Source organism: Pristiophorus japonicus, chromosome 11, assembly GCF_044704955.1.
Source record: "Pristiophorus japonicus isolate sPriJap1 chromosome 11, sPriJap1.hap1, whole genome shotgun sequence".
NCBI lineage: Eukaryota > Metazoa > Chordata > Chondrichthyes > Pristiophoridae > Pristiophorus > Pristiophorus japonicus.
This window is the reverse complement of record NC_091987.1, coordinates 55974001-55989371: the sequence shown is the minus strand read 5'-3', so window position 1 is coordinate 55989371 and position 15371 is coordinate 55974001. Positions and strand designations below refer to the sequence as shown.

The following is a 15371-nucleotide window of genomic DNA, read 5'->3' as shown; positions in this document are numbered from 1 at the left end:
CTGCAGCTATTTTCTATGTTTCTATCGGGCTCAAGTTTCCGCCCTCTGAAAAAATGGCATATCTCGATAAGGTGCGCTGACTTTCTGGAAGAAAAAGGCGCTGAGAACTCACCTTGTGATTCTCCGGTCTCCTCAGGACGTCTTCGTGCGCGGCATGGTGCAGCACAAGGGGTCGGGGGCGGAGCCAGGTCCCGGCGCTGAAAACAGTGCCGGGACCTCTGCGCATGCACGCTAGAGTTTGCGCGCATGTGCAGTAGCTCCAGGCTCCCGAGGCTGCGTGGGAGAGGCCCGAAGCACGCTGCCCCTACCCTTGGCCGAATGGGCTCCCAGGGCGGTGAAGATCGGACTCAGGCCTCCCTCCTGTTCAGCTTCATAGCAAACTCCAGTTCCTACTTTGAATATGTCTGGACGAGGTAAAGGTGGAAAAGGTCTGGGTAAAGGTGGTGCGAAGCGTCACCGTAAAGTTCTCTGAGACAATATTCAGGGGATTACCAAACCCGCCATCCATCGCCTGGCTCGTCGAGGGTTGTGAAACGCATCTTGGGACTCATCTTTGAGGAAACTCACGGAGTCCTGAAGGTTTTCTTGGAGAACATCATCAGGGACTCTGTTACCTACACCGAACATGCCAAACGCAAGACGGTCACTGCCATGGATGTGGTTTATGCCCTGAAGCGCCAAGGAAATACTCTGTATGGGTTGAGTGGTTGAAGGAACGGGATAAGAAAAATCTCAGCTTCAGCTCCCGTTCCCCTCCCTCCCGTTCAGATCCCGCTCCAGCTCACCCCCCCTCTCCTCCACCCCCTCCTCCTCTCCTCTCCCCCCTCCCTCCCCTCTCCTCTTCCCTCCCTCCCCCTCCACCTCCCTTCTCCTCTCCTCTCCCCCCTCCCTTCTCCTCTTCCCTCCCCCCCTCCTCTTCTCTCCCTCCCCCTCCTCTTCTCTCCCTCCCCCTCCTCTTCCCCCCCTCTACCTCCCTTCTTCCCCTCCTCTCTCCTTTTCCTTCCCCTTCTCTCCCTCCCCCCTCCTCCCCCCCCTCGCTCTCAGAAACACAGAGCGACACTGACAGAGACAGAGAGAGAGACACTGACAGAGACAGAGATAGAGACACTGACAGAGAGAGAGAGACACTGGGGGAGGCCCATCCCAGCCGCTGTTGGAGGACTTCTGGTGCTGCAGTCGGTGAGTAGAAACTTAATTTTTTATTTATTGATTTTTTAATTATTTTTTTAATTGATTTATTGGTTGATTTATTGATTTATTTATCATTTATTTTGATAATGGCTCTTTATTTGTAAAAGTGAAGTGTTTACTGTTTGTAATCTTCCCTCTCCTCCCCACCCCCAACCCCACTCCCCATCTCTTGTTCCCTACGCCCGATTTCTAAGTGTAGGCAAGGTTTTTCTGAGCATACAAAAATCTACACTTACTCCATTCTAAGTTAGTTTGGAATAAGTTTTTGCTGCCTAAACTTGCAAAACAGGCCTAAGTGGCTGAACACGCCCCCTTTTGAAAAAAAAATCTGTTCTAAAATGGAACTATTCTAACTCACTGGAACTGGAGCAAACTAAATGCCGAGAATTGCAATTTCTAAGATGCTCCAGTCTAAACCAGTTGCTCCAAAAAAATAGGAGCAACTCAGGCCAAAACTTGAGCCCATATATTTCTATGTACTGGCCAATCATAAGCATGTAACCAATCAGAGCCCTCATTTTCCAGAACATTACTGTTACAAGAAAATTAACCATACTGGGTATGTTTTATCAAAAGGTTTCTTTTGGTATTGCTCAACTGAAATAAAATAAAACCATCACCCACTAGCCAAGCACAATGTTTTGGAATGCAAAGAGTAGATTTCCACTATGGCTAACTTAAAGTCCTCAGTAGTTTCAGTTCCTTACAGCTTGCCACTACAGGTATTAACATTCAACCAAGGAACAACCACATGTTAAAACAAATTAGCCTTTCCAATAATGAAAATTATTAATGCCACTAATTGATTTGTGAACAACAGCTTATTCAGAGAAATCACTTGTTAGATTAATTACAGTCCCGCTTACAACAAAAACACAGAAGTTTATATCAGAGATCATAGGTCAACTGCAATAAAATATCTTAATTGGAGTTCTATTAGTTGAGAACTAATTAATCTTTTAATTAAAGTTTAAACAGAATGCGTTTTTTTTGTTTCATCTGCCCATTACTTCTATACTCTAAATTTTGCTTTTTAGGGCCAGTTTCTTGGTCTCTTCGGCCTTCTGATTTAGTAGATTTGTCAGTTCACTTTTCTTTAATTTACTGTATATCTGCAGCTTCTTTGCCTCAAGTCAGAATGCTCAGTCTGCTGAGAGAAAGAAGACACACCTGACTCAGTGGTGGGTGGTGGTAATCTTGTGCAGAGGAATACCCTGCACACAGAAATGGCTGTGGTATTTGCAAGCCATCTAAATACAATATCAACAACTTTCATTTCAAGCGCCTTTAATCAACACTAAGCGAAAGGAGGAGATATTGGGATGGGTGACAAAAGCTTAGTCAAAGAGATGGGTTTTACAGAGGAGAGGGATGTGGAGAGGTTTAGGGAGGGAATTCCAGAGTTTTGGGCTGAGGCTGCTGAATGTATGTGGTTGAGAAAAGAGATATTGCGATGCAAAAGAGACAAGAGTTAGAGGAACGCAGCATTCTTAGAGGATTGACGGCCTGGAGACGATTACAGAGATTGGGAGGGGCGAGACCTTGAAGGGCTACGAGGATCATAATTTCAAATTGATGGGGGACCTGGAGCCATTACAGGTCAATGAGCTGTGGAAGCTGGGACTTTGAATAAATTTAAGATAGAAATAGATAGTTTCTTAAACGATAAGGGGGTAAGGGGTTATGGGGAGCGGGCAGGGAAGTGGAGCTGAGTCCATGATCAGATCAGCCATGATCTTATTGAATGGTGGAGCAGGCTCGAGGGGCCTTATGGCCTACTCCTGTTCCTATTTCTTATGTTCTTATGTAAGCACAGGGGTGAAGGTGAGCAGGACTCTGCAGGATAGGATACGGGCAGCATAGTTTTGGATGAAGTTTATGGTGGGTGAAGAAGAGCATTAGAAAGTCGAGTCTTAAGGTGAAGAAGGCATGGATCAGAGTTTTGGTAGCAGATGTGCTGAGGCAGGGGCAGAGATGTGTAATTTTATCAAGGAGGAAGTAGGCAGTCTTTGTGATGGAAAGTGTGTGGAGATCAGAAGTTCAACTTCAGATCAAATAGGATCATAGGAACAAGAGAAACTGGAGTAGGCCATTCAGCTCCTCAGGTCTGCTATGCCATTCATGGCTGATCTGCACCTCAACTACTTTTTCCTGTCTTTGATCCATAGCCATTAATACTCTTACCTAACAAAAATATATCTCTCTCAGTCCTGAAAGCTCTAACTGTCCTAGAATCTACCTTTGATGGTGGTGGTGGTGGGGGGAGGGGTTCCAAATTTCTACCTACCTTTGTGTTAAAGCCGAGTTTTGGATCACCTCTCGTTTACGTAGGGTAGAATGTGGGAGGCCAGCTAGGTGTGCGTTGGAATAGTCAAGTCTAGAGATAACAGAGGCATGGAAGAGGGCTTCAGCAGCAGATAAGCTGAGGCAAGGGCCGAGACGGGCGATGTTACGGAGGTGGAAATAGGCAGATCAATGATCCAATGTCCAGGTTCGGAGATAGTTGTGGGGAGCAAAGGAATCCAGCAGCTACTTGAGAGTGGAATATCAGTGCACACATTGCTGGAGGTTGAACAGTGGTGTAATGAATCTGCTTCATGGGTTCTTTGCTTAAGAATTCATAGCAACACATTGCTATGAAGAACTAGTTGGTTTATTAGCAAAGGTTTAACAATCACAACAGAAATTACAATTCATCCACCAGGCTCACAACCACCTGCCTCATCGTGGATCCCCCGAACCCAACTGGCTGGGGTTTTATTGAGTCGTGTGAACACCACATGTCTGGCTAAGCCACTCCCAACTCAACAGATGTACAAACCTGTGAGCTTACTCACAGGTGTATACATTACAAGTGGAAAATAGAGAGCCGAGGAGACATGGCGAGGCAAACATGAGCTAACGAGGCAACCATGAGTCAGCAGAGGTTGATCTTGGGCTTCAGCAGAAATGAGTAGAGGCCTGGGTATTAGTAATGTATGGCAGCAGATATGCCAGTGAGGAGTGAGGAGCAATGGGATTGAAACACAAGGACCGAGAGTAGTGAAGCCCAGGAAACCAGGGAATGGTGAAATGAAAATCCACAAGATCAGTGAAGCTGGTCTGAGGAACAGCTATAGGGAGGTGAGGAGCACAGAATATTGGGAGCAGTGGTTGGAACTTGAGGAGTCATCCTAACCCAGTCAAGCAAAAGATGACACAGGAGTTTTGAAGCATGAGTGCCGTCAGCAGTTAGAGGCAGCAAGTGGAAAGCAGCAAAGCAATGTTCATTCAGCAGCAATGGAACGGAATCCAGAGCTGGATGTGAACCAGCAGCAACAGATCAGAGCTAGCTCAGTGTAGCATGAGAAAAACAAGGCACAGACAACAGGATGCAGGAGCAGACCAGGTACTACAATGGAGGCAATCCAACAAAGAATGCTGTCTCTGTAGAAAGCAGCTGTGAAAGTGGAGATTATTATAAAGTCACAAAGCCAGCAGAGAAAGTGGATTTATTTGCAGTACCCAACAGAGCAGCAGAGTAAAGCTGAAAAACAAATAGTTCATTACATTCCTGAAGCTCAGCAGGCAATAGCAGCAGGTGGGAGTGGGCACTGTCAGCTAGAACAGGTTAAGGTAAAACTTGAAATGGCGGAGTAGCAGAGCAAAGTCACGGCATCCAAGTCTTACAGAGTAGTCCAGTCTTGATGGCAGAGGAATCCAAGAAATTGGGAAGTTAAATGTGAGCAGTGTTTCAGCCATTGAAATGAGCACAGTAAAAAGACAGAATAAGAATGGTTGGGAAATAGACACTGGGGTTGAAATTTGGTATCGTCGATTTTGAGGCGGTGACACCGACTGAGTGCAGATTTTAATGCCAGGTGCTATTTGCCGCCTGGAACCGCAAAATTCAGTTTTGCCGCCTGTAAAGTGGATTGCAGCGTTAAATCCAGGCCTTGCATGCTGCTCTGGAGGCCGTAAATGGCAGTAAGTGGGCCGTTAAGTGGAGCGGCAACAGCAGCATTTTTACAAAATTGCCCCGTTTGTCACGTTTTTCAGTTAATGATTTGTCACTTTCAGCCAATGCATTGAGCAGCATTTGCAGCTGTGCCACCTGCATTCAACTGAGGTGGTAATTGGGCGCCTCACCGCCTCGTGGTTATATTCACTTCCTACACCCAGTCAGAAGGTGAAGATGGCAGATGCAGCAGCAGCACGCCAGCGCGCTCACCGCTTCTCGGACACTGCCATCGATGCACTCCTTCATGTCGTGGAGGGGCGTCGGGAACTACTGAGGACAGAGGCTGGGCAGAGGCCACTGCCACAGGTCATTCGAGGCCTATGGAGGGAAGTGGCTGCAAGAGTGTCAGCAAGGGACACAGTGCACAGGACAGCCACTGAATGCCACAAGAAGTGGAACGACATAACATGGCTGCGGAGGGTGAGTCTCTTTAACATTAACCTTACTATGCCATCAGCTCAATGTGCAGTGTGTCCACAATGTGAATGTGTCGGGCCCCATGCTCTATGTGGGTGAGGCAAGATGCAACGTTCGCATTTGCAGCCTCACTCACTCCAAGGGCCTGCAAACGCTGGTAACCTTCCTCATCCGTTTTCACACCCACCCCTCATCTTGTTACCTCCTCACTCTTCATATGCGTGTGGAAGACAGTAGCCTCACCGTTACTGTTAGATCCTGGGCCCCTCATTCAAGCATTGGCAAACCAAAGACACACAGCTAGTCTAAGTTTCCTCAACCTGTGAAGACTCTCATTCAGTAACATGTACTCTGCCATGTAAGGCACCGATAGAAGTACACTAGCTCTGACGTGCTCTTTAATCTTGCAGGCCAAGCTCGCCCACAAGCGAAGGGAGCAGATGAGGACTGGAGGCGGGGTCCCTGACCTCCATCCCCTTATTGAGTTGGAGGAACGCATCCCGGTCCTGATGGGCCCTCAATTTGGTGGGATGGCAGTGGGCGAGGCCGAATCCCCTTGGGACAGTGACAGTGTGTCGAGTTCCCTTGCAACATTTAGCAGGCCATTTAGCCTTGAAACCACAATCCTTTAGCTCTTTCCATGAGACTGGCATTTCCAAATGCCTTTCCCAGTCCTGGCCCTCTCCCCTGCAGGTAACCACACTTGCCTGGCTTAGTGCTTTCAGATGATCAATCAGATGGACCAGAGCCTGGACGTCAGCCTTCTACTGTGGGAGATATTGCACAGGAGGAAGAGGAGGAGGAGGACACTTCTATGGACGTCAGACAGGAAACAGCAACTTCAGAGAGCGGGGCCAGCAGCTTTTGGGAGGAAGGCGTGGTCGGGGAGGTGGAGGTGGGTGATGCTCCGGGACCCTGTGGCCTGCAGCAACACCATGGGGGAGGGAAAGTATGAGGGCCAGCTCCCCGGAGGGAGAGTGCGCGCCAGGGTGATGCTCAGCAGCCAGCACTTTGTTGATGAGGCTGAATTACGGGTTGTCGCAAGACATACATTGCGGTTGCACCGCGGTCTGCTGGGTGCACTGGCAAGGGTGCCCGAGAGTCTCGGTGCTCTAGTTGTGAGGATGGAGGAATCCACCTCAAGGTTTGCACCTGCCTCTCAGCAGCCCACTGAGCCCATCCTTGGTAGAGACCAACGGATGTTGGATGCAACAAGTGACCATGGGGTCTCAGACATGGTGGCATGGGCTATGGCTAACATTGCAGTAGCCATTGAGCACCAGGCCAACGTTATTGGAGGCCTGCATAATGCAATGTCATCAGTGCATGGTGGCATCATTCAGTTCTGTGATGTGCTGCAGTCACAGTCTGTGTTAATGCAGAGGCAAATTAATGTCATGGATGCACTGACTGCTGCCATCATGTCTGGGGCCCCATCAGTTCAACGGAGACCCAATGTTGCCGAAGCAGGGCAGCAATCCGTGCTCACCCAGATTTCTCCAGATGTATAGGCTCTGCCCCAGGGGTAGTAGCACCATGTTGGGCCTATTGGAACCTGATGTCCTCTCTCAGGAGGATATCATTCCACCTTTGCACCTGCCGCTCTCTGAAACCCATCCACACCAGAGTGTTGCCGCCCAAGCTGAGGTGATGCAGTCCGCAGCCGGGCCTTCCAGGGCCCAAGCTGGTCGGGTACGTTCTGCTAGGCCATCATGTGTGGCAGCAGTTCAAAGTGAGCAGCTGACTACTGGCCTTCTTGCAGGCTTGAGACCCCATTGAGGAGGAGCAATAGGCGTGGGGGGTGCGGGGGTGGGGGGGGGGAGGGTAGTGGGGAGAAGGGAAGAGGTGGGAAAGCACTCAGCAAAACCCATTCAACAACTGGGGGATGGTGAACACAGATGCTGGCCTTGTTAAATCTTATTTAATTCTGAACTCATGCAAATAGTTTCACTTTAATGAACCAGCAAACAATTGTTTGATAGTTGCCAGAGATGGCTACTTTGTTGGAAAATGATCTCGTGTAAATCATTGCACTTAGATGTCCCTGGGAATGTTTGAAGGGGTCCTGCGGGTTTGATTATTTGCTGAGGATTGTAGTGCTATGTCGTGTTATTCTAAAGGGTCTAAATGTGTTAAAAAGGCAAGCCTGAAGGCTCTGTGCCTCAATGCGAGGAGTATTCGGAATAAGGTGGACGAATTAACTGTGCAGATAGCAGTTAACGGATACGATGTGGTTGGCATCACGGAGACATGGCGCCAGGGTGACCAAGGCTGGGAACTCAACATCCAAGAGTATTCAACATTTAGGAAGGATAGACAGAAAGGAAAAAGAGGCAGGGTGGTGTTGCTGGTTAAAGAGGAAATTAATGCAATTGTAAGGAGGGACATTAGCTTGGATGATGTGGAATCGGTATGGGTGGAGCTACGGAAAACCAAAGGGCAGAAAACGCTAGTGGGAGTTGTGTACAGACCTCCAAACAGTAGTAGTGATGTTGAGGAGGGCATCAAACAGGAAATTAGGGGTGCATACAAGAAAGGTACAGCAGTTATCATGGGTAACTTTAATATGCATATAGATTGGGCTAACCAAACTGGAAGCAATACGGTGGAGGAGGATCTCCTGGAGTGCATAAGGGATGGTTTTCCAGACCAATTTGTCGAGGAACCAACAAGGGGGGGGAGGCCATCTTAGACTGGGTGTTGTATAATGAGAGAGGATTAATTAGTAATCTCGTTGTGCAAGGCCCTTTGGGGAAGAGTGACCATAATATGGTGCAATTCTACATTAGGATGGAGAATGAAACAGTTAATTCAGAGACCATGGTCCAGAACTTAAAAAAGGGTAACTTTGAAGGTATGAGGCGTGAATTGGCTAGGATAGATTGGCGAATGATGTTTAAGGGGTAGACAGTGGATGGGCAATGGCAGACATTTAGAGACCGCATGGATGAACTACAACAATTGTACATCCCTGTCTGGCGTAAAAATAAAAAAGGGTAGGTGGCTCAACCGTGGCTATCAAGGTAAATCAGGGATAGTATTAAAGCCAAGGAAGTGGCATACAAATTGGCCAGAAATAGCAGTGAACCCAGGGACTGGGAGAAATTTAGAATCCAGCAGAGGAGGACAAAGGGTTTGATTAGGGCAGGGAAAATAGAATACGAGAGGAAGCTTGCAGGGAACATTAAAATGGACTGCAAAAACTTCTATCGATATGTAAAGAGAAAAAGGTTAGTAAAGACAAATGTAGGTCCCCTGCAGTCAGAATCAGGGCAAGTCATAACGGGGAACAAAGAAATGGCAGACCAATTGAACAAGTACTTTGGTTCGGTATTCACTAAAGAGGACACAAACAACCTTCCGGATATCAAAGGGGTCAGAGGGTCGAGTAAGAAGGAGGAACTGAGGGAAATCCTTATTAGTCGGGAAATTGTGTTGGGGAAATTGATGGGATTGAAGGCCGATAAATTCCCAGGGCCTGATGATCTGCATCCCAGAGTACTTAAGGAGGTGACCTTGGAAATAGCGGATGCATTAACAGTCATTTTCCAACATTCCATAGACTCTGGATCAGTTCCTATGGAGTGGAGGGTAGCCAATGTAACCCCACTTTTTAAAAAAGGAGGGAGAGAGAAAACAGGGAATTATAGACCGGTCAGCCTGACATCGGTAGTGGGTAAAATGATGGAATCAATTATTAAGGATGTCATAGCAGCGCATTTGGAAAGAGGTGACATGATAGGTCCAAGTCAGCATGGATTTGTGAAAGGGAAATCATGCTTGATAAATCTTCTGGAATTTTTTGAGGATGTTTCCAGTAGAGTGGACAAGGGAGAACCAGTTGATGTGGTGTATTTGGACTTTCAGAAGGCTTTCGACAAGGTCCCACACAAGAGATTAATGTGCAAAGTTAAAGCACATGGGATTGGGGGTAGTGTGCTGACATGGATTGAGAACTGGTTGGCAGACAGGAAGCAAAGAGTAGGAGTAAATGGGTACTTTTCAGAATGGCAGGCAGTGACTAGTGGGGTACCGCAAGGTTCTATGCTGGGGCCCCAGCTGTTTACATTGTACATGATTTAGACGAGGGGATTAAATGTAGTATCTCCAAATTTGCAGATGACACTAAGTTGGGAAGCAGTGTGAGCTGCGAGGAGGATGCTATGAGGCTGCAGAGTGACTTCGATAGGTTAGGTGAGTGGGCAAATGCATGGCAGATGAAGTATAATGTGGATAAATGTGAGGTTATCCACTTTGGTGGTAAAAACAGAGAGACAGACTATTATCTGAATGGTGACAGGTTAGGAAAAGGGGAGGTGCAATTAGACCTGGGTGTCATGGTACATCAGTCATTGAAGGTTGGCATGCAGGTACAGCAGGCGGTTAAGAAAGCAAATGGCATGTTGGCCTTCATAGCAAGGGAATTTGAGTACGGGGCAGGGAGGTGTTACTACAGTTGTACAGGGCCTTGGTGAGGCCACACCTGGAGTATTGTGTACAGTTTTGGTCTCCTAACTTGAGGAAGGACATTCTTGCTATTGAGGGAGTGCAGTGAAGGTTCACCAGACTGACTCCCAGGATGGCGGGACTGACATATCAAGAAAGACTGGATCAATTGTGTTTGTATTCACTGGAGTTCAGATGAATAAGAGGGGATCTCATAGAAACGTTTAAAATTCCGACAGGTTTAGACAGGTTAGATGCACGAAGAATGTTCCCAATGTTGGGGAAGTCCAGAACCAGGGGTCACAGCCTAAGGATAAGGGGTAAGCCATTTAGGACCGAGATGAGGAGAAACTTCTTCACCCAGAGAGTGGTGAACCTGTGGAATTCTCTACCACAGAAAATTGTTGAAGCCAATTCACTAAATATATTCAAAAAGAAGTTAGATGTAGTCCTTACTACTCAGGGATCAAGGGGTATGGCGAGAAAGCAGGAATGGGGTACTGATGGGGTTCAGCCATGAACTCATTGAATGGCGGTGCAGGCTCGAAGGGCCGAATGGCCTACTCCTGCACCTATTTTCTATGTTTCTATGTTTCTAATATGGTTTTCTGTTAAATAAATTAACTTTTGATTTTTAAAGTCTTCAGCGCTGGACGACACGGTGTGCCATCACTGACTCCACTGAATTGCAGAGGTAACAGCAAGTTACAAGTTGCCAATGTCAACGACCTGAAGCCCACCAACGTTTGGGAAATCCTCGTAGTCAAGCTGAGTAGCCAGCAGACTCAGCACGTCAACACCTACGCACTGTGCAAGGACCAAATGCTGCACTGACCGCGACCTCTTTGCTCCGGCTGCAACTCCGTTTAAATGCCGCAACTTTTTGTGGTGTGATGGCTGCGAGTCAGTAAGTGAGGCGGCAAAAGTGAATTTGCCGATTTCCATGGCGGTAGTCGGCGGGGTGCCAATTCTTTATGCCTTTGAGAAATCAGAATCAAATTTCGCACTGGGTGTTATCAGCTGGCGTTAGTGACCGAATTTCAGCCCCCAATGTGCTCTGTACAGGTAGCATTAAATTTGTAGTTTGAAATTGAAGTTTGGGCTAAAATGCACCCACTGTTGAGGAAAAGGGAAAAGGAAGGCAACAGACAGAGCTGCAAAGGAAAGGTGATCAGTAAGGAGCTGCCAGCCCTGGAGCTATCTTCGATTAATGATTGCTTAAAACAGTATATTGCTTATATCAAAAATCCTACAAAGGCAAAATGATTTGTTTGACACAGGCACTATACCTTTTTATGCTGCTACATTTACATAGTAGATAAGTGGAAACTCACTCACCTACTGTAAAACGGAATTCAAATCAACCATGCCAACTGCAAAAAATGTCTCCTCCTCTGACAATGCATTAAGTGCTGGCAGTGTCAATCTCATCATTCCCAGTAGGCAAGCAATAAATCCACAACTCCAAACTGCTTCAAATATGGCATTAATTGAGCAATCTTTTCTTGAGAAGTTGCAAAGATAGATTTTTGCGAAATAGAAATGTCACACTGGTCCAGTGGAGGTGCTCATCTGCGATTAAGGTGAGCTGCATTGTTGGGGTAATTTAGAAGGAACTGTTCTTTGCATATTACCAGAGCTACATCTTATCAAGCAATGCTCATTACTTGGTGCAAAGCAGAAAACGGCATCCTTTTCAATATGGTCATCCTTCAGCTCAGTGAGCATGGGTGAAGGACTGTAAAGGTTGAATTATCATATAAAACTTTCCTAATGTCTGGTAGAAAAAGCGGAAGTGAAATTATGTGGAAAAACATGCTCCAAAGTACAGTATATATCGCAGAATAAATGTTAACTTCTTTGCCATTTAATTTTCAGATGCCTATTCATGGGAAGAATACAACTGTCCTTTGAAAAATTAGGCTTGGTTGCAGAATGACATTCAAACTGATAAATCACTGACAACTCTTTTAGTCATAAATAATAAGTTATCACATTTCTCAGCAATGTCTCAAAGCACTTCAATTAATTACTTTCAGCTTACGAATGTACAGAAAGATGGACAGGAAAAGACCGGCTGGACCATCGAGCCTGTCCCAAACCATCATGACGCAACTAAGCCTCATGACCTCTAGCATTCCCTCCAAGCAGTACGCATGTAATCTCCTGGGTGAGGACAAAACAGATTAAAAAAAATATCCTTTGTCAATTCAGAGAAAATAAATCTTGGAAATTCCTGTCCAACCTCCTAAAGCGATTAATGTGAGTTCAGGAGATCACAATGACCATGAGGCTCATACCGAATATCCCTCTTACCTTTTGTACACAGAGATATTTATTAGCCACAGCAAGAAACTTGTCTAGCCCCCTTTTTGGACTGTTGCAGGAAATTCACACTCGCCACACAACTGGGCAAATCGTTCCAAGTATCAATAACACTCTGCTTAAAGAAAAACCTCCTGATATCGAACCTAGTTCCAGGCTTACACAGCTTACATGCAACGACCCATCGTTTTTCCTAACCTATCTAGTTCAAATAGTCTGTCCGCACAAACACAGTCAAGTCCCTTCATTATTTAACTGCTTCAATTAAATCACATTAAAATCTAAGTTTTGCCATAGTGAAAACATCCAGCTGGCTAAGCCGATTGTGATAACTAACGGCTGTTAAAATAGTGATCATTCTCATGGTCCACCTTTGAACCATTTCCAGGGCCTCTATCTCACCCACTATTCAATAAGACCAAAACTGGACACAGTTAAAGTGCAGTGACCATCATCATCATATGCAGTCCCTCGAAATCGAGGAAGACTTGCTTCCACTCTAAAAGTAAATTCTCAGGTGACTGAATAGTCCAGTACGGGAATTACAGTCTCTGTCACAGGTGGGAGAGACAGTGGTTGAAGGAAAGGGTGTGTGGGGAGTCTGGTTTGCCACACGCTCCTTCCGCTGTCTGCGCTTGATTTCTGCATGTTCTTGGCGCTGAGACTCGAGGTGCTCAATGCCCTCCCGGGTACTCTTCCTCCACTTTGGGCTGGCTTGGGCCAGGGATCCCAAGGTGCCGGTGGGGATGTTGCATTTTATCAAGGAGACTTTGAGGGTGTACTTGAAACGTTTCCTCTGCCCACCTGGGGCTCGCTTGCTGTGAAGGAGTTCTGAGAAGAGCACTTGCTTTGCGGGTCTCGTGTCGGGCATGCGGACGTTGTGGCTCACCCAACGGAGCTGGTAGAGTGTGGTCAGTGCTTCGATGCTGGGGATGTTGGCCTGAGCGAGAACACTGATGTTGGTGCGTCTAACCTCCCAGTAGATTTGCAGGATCTGGCGGAAGGCGGGTATCGCTACTGCCCTGCAGCCCATAGGCTTAGTGCCAGATTTGAAGTCCTGGTCTTCAGATGGCCGAAGGCTGCGCTGGCCCACTGGAGGCAGTGTTGGACCTTGTCATCGATGTCTGCCCTTGCTGATAGTAGGCTCCCGAGGTATGAAAAGTGGTCCACGTTGTCCAAGACCGCGCCGTGGATTTTGATGACTGGGGGGGGTGGGGGCAGTGCTGTGTGACAGGGTCAGGTTGGTGGAGGACCTTTGTCTTACGGATGTTTAGTGTAAGGCCCATGCTTTCGTACGCCTCGGTGAAGAAGTTGACGATGGCTTGGAGTTCGGCTCTGATCGTGCGCAGCCGCAAGCGTCGTCCACGTACTGTAGTTTGATGATAGAGGATGGGACGACCTTGGATCTAGCCTGGAGGCGACGAAGGTTGAACAGGTTCTCACTGGTTCTATAGTTTAGTTCCACTCCAGCGGGGAGCTTGTTGAGAATGAGATGGAGCATTGCAGCGAGGAAGATCGAGAAGAGGGTTGGCGCGATGACGCAGCCCTACTTGACCCCGGTCCGGACGTGGATCGGGTCTGTGGTGGATCCGTTGGTCAGGATCACGGCTTACATGTCGTCGTGGAGCAAGCGGAGGATGGTGATGTACTTTTGGAGGCTGCCGAAATGGAGGAGAATGCTCCATAGCACCTCACAGTTGATAGTGTCAAAGGCCTTTGGGAGGTCAAAGAAGGCCATGTACAAGGGTTGGTGCCGTTCCCTGCGCGGTGAAGATCATGTCCGTTGAACCCCTTACTGGACAGAATCCGCACTGTGACTCGGAGGAGCTCTTCAGCCATAGCGAGAAGATGGTTGAGATGACCATTTTAATGTCGGCAGACACGGTAGCCATTTTGCACACACAGAACTTTTACAATTAGCAATGAGGTGAATGAGCAGTTAATCCATTTCTGATGAACCATTCATCAGAACCCTGTGGAGAACTCTCTGCTCTTATTCAAATATTGCCATAAGATCTTTAATATTCACCTGAACCACAACAACATGCAGATGGGCCTCCATTTAGAGCCTGACCCAAACAACAACACCTTGATAATGTAGCACACCCTTAGTACTTCACTGGAAAAAAAAGGAAGCCTTGCATTTTATAACGCCTTTTGCAAAGTGTCCCAAAGTGTTTTACAGCCAAGATCGTATTAGCTTAGATTATGTGCTACATGAGTAGTACTTGAACCTTCTGACCCAGAGGCAACAGTTGTGGCAATTATCGATACATATGGAGCTACTGTTGGTTTCCTCAAGGTGAAATAATTTTGAATACTTACTAAATGTGAATTGGAGAAAGGTTGATTGTTCTTCTGAGAGCAGAGAACGTTAAGGGGAGACCTAATAGAGGTATTCAAAATAATGAGGGGTTTTGATAGAGCAAGTAGGAAAAAGCTGTTTCCTCTGGCAAGTGGGTCGGTAACCAGAGGTCATAGATTTAAAATAATTGGCAAAAGAACTAGATGTGAAATGAGGATAAATTTAAGAGGATAGTTGAGATCTGGAACACACTATCTGAGAGGGTAGTGGGATCAGATTTCATAGGAACTTTCAAAAGTCAATTGTACATGTACTTGAAGAGGATTAATTTGCAGGGTTATTGGGAAAAGCTGGAGTGCGGGACTGAATTGGACAGCTCTTTCAAAGAGCTGGCATAGGCACGACAGGCCTCCTTCTGTGCTGTTAGAATCTATGGGCCCGAGTTTGGTCAAACCTAAGTTCCGCCTATGTAGCATCGAAAGCACCCTTAAGGTCCTGATGGTACTTTGGGTGGAGATTTGATGGAAAAAACCACCCGGTAGTAAAAATGGGCCTTACATGCCGATTCTGGGCAGCGGCGGGCGGTAGGTCACCTTCTGGGCGACAAATGCAATCCTCGGCAAAGTAACGCCGAGGATAGAGTCGGGCCCAGGGAAACGGGAGCGGGAAAAATAAAACATTTTCAAC

At 46.9% G+C, this 15371-nt stretch overlaps 1 protein-coding gene and 1 pseudogene across 3 annotated transcripts in view; one reads left to right on the top strand and one right to left on the bottom strand.

The window, feature by feature from the left end:
* Window positions 1–15371, bottom strand: part of epha6 (eph receptor A6) — a 754048-nt gene that overhangs the window by 613361 nt on the left and 125316 nt on the right. The gene's annotated exons all lie outside the window — the stretch shown is intronic.
* On the top strand, window positions 401–711 carry LOC139276028 (histone H4-like; annotated as a pseudogene).